The sequence below is a fragment of the Chrysochloris asiatica genome, unplaced genomic scaffold, assembly GCF_000296735.1.
Source record: "Chrysochloris asiatica unplaced genomic scaffold, ChrAsi1.0 scaffold00136, whole genome shotgun sequence".
Taxonomy (NCBI): Eukaryota; Metazoa; Chordata; class Mammalia; order Afrosoricida; family Chrysochloridae; genus Chrysochloris; species Chrysochloris asiatica.
The window spans coordinates 2,122,091-2,123,673 of NW_006408654.1; the positions used below are offsets into that span (position 1 = coordinate 2,122,091).

At 31.6% G+C, this 1,583-nt stretch overlaps 1 protein-coding gene across 1 annotated transcript in view; it reads right to left on the minus strand.

The window, feature by feature from the left end:
* TFDP2 (transcription factor Dp-2 (E2F dimerization partner 2)) overlaps window positions 1-875 on the minus strand; it is a 189,169-nt gene extending 188,294 nt beyond the window's left edge. The window contains exon 1 of the mRNA XM_006869853.1: window positions 815-875. The gene's annotated coding sequence lies outside the window, so the exon portion shown is untranslated. The remainder of the gene's footprint in view (window positions 1-814) is intronic.
* Between the last annotated feature and the right edge of the window lie 708 nt (window positions 876-1,583).

Here is a 1,583-nt window from a genome sequence, read left to right on the forward strand (position 1 = left end):
ATATATGCCTGAGTGGGTTTTTTTTGTGTGTGTGTTTTTTAAAAAAAACTAAAGTGGATAAAGAGAAATACTTTTAACTGATGGTATATGGAGCGGATTATAATCAATGTAATGAAACAAGTTATATGAATTGTTGAATGTGAAACTGATGATGTGCCCTGTAAACTTTCACTCAATCCACAATAAAACTTTAAATTAAAAAAAGAAAGAAAGATACATATCAAAAGATACTGCTCATATCTTATGTAAATTATTATACCAGTGGGTCAGATTGCTAACATACATATCCTTCATTAACTCATACATTTTACTCACAAGAATCCCTGTATATTATATTCTAATGTACCTCCTTACAAGTTAAAACATTTGAAAGTAAAGTCTCAACCAAGAAAATAAAGGAAGAGTGGTTTGAATAGTTAGTTTCCACTGTAATAGGAACACTGATCAAAACTGGTTTTAGAGCTCTTAGGATAGCTAAAGAAGACACAAACACACACATTTAAAGTTTGTATTGTATGAAAGTCAATTATCTCTGAGTTGAGAACGGTTTGTGTGTACAAGGGAGCTTCAAAAGTTCATGGAAAAAATGGAATTAAAAGATCATCAAACTTTTTGAATACCCCTTGTATACACAAACCTTTCTCTTCTCAGAGGTAATTGACTTTCATACAATACAAATTATTTGGTGCAAGACAACATGTAATAATATTACATCAGCATTACTATGCATAAAGTACTTCACGTAGCTACATATTTAACTAAACAAATGCAGTAAGACTTTCATTTCAGGAAAATTGTATTCAACTAATCTTACCTTTTGTTGGACTGAGATTCTGATCTATAAATCCTCTTAGTTCTGTATTTTTGCAAGTCAAACCAACCTGAATAAAATAGTTCAAAAAAATAAATAACTGAATCTTAAATATTACTTAGTTAGTTATTTATACCTTCCACCACAGTCTCATATAAAATATTATACACAGCCATATTACAGAAAAAGAACTATATCAAATACAGAAGGAAGAAATTTTACATTTAAGATTAAGTAAAAATGTATCCATAGTAAGGTAAAAATTAAGGAAGCAACATTACTTATGAGAAAAACTCTAAGATCAACAGATTTTACTAATTTTTAAAAGCAAGTAGTCCAATCTAGTAACATAATGTTGCCAAGAAATATATCAAAATTCCACCATCATTATTGCCCATAATTTTTACTATCTGCCTACAATGCTTTCACACTAAGATATTGTGGTGTAGTGAATTATTTAGTATGTCCCTTCCAGTTTCAGTCTTTGTAATTCCCATCAAACAACGTTTTTGCTCAGGTGGGTCTGGCTAAGAGAAAGTGGGAGAAGATGCTCACAAGATTTTATGATTCAGTTGTGCGTAGTTAACAGGGTTTATTGTAATTGTAAAAACCTGGAACTCAAAGTGTACAAAACGAGGCATCTCAAAAGCAGGAAAATGGGGATATTACTACCATCAAAGAAGAGGAACCAGGAGTAGAGCACATCCTTTCAACTCTGAGCTCTCTGTGCATTCAACCTCTTTGACTCAGGGTCAGAAAGCTGTGACATCAG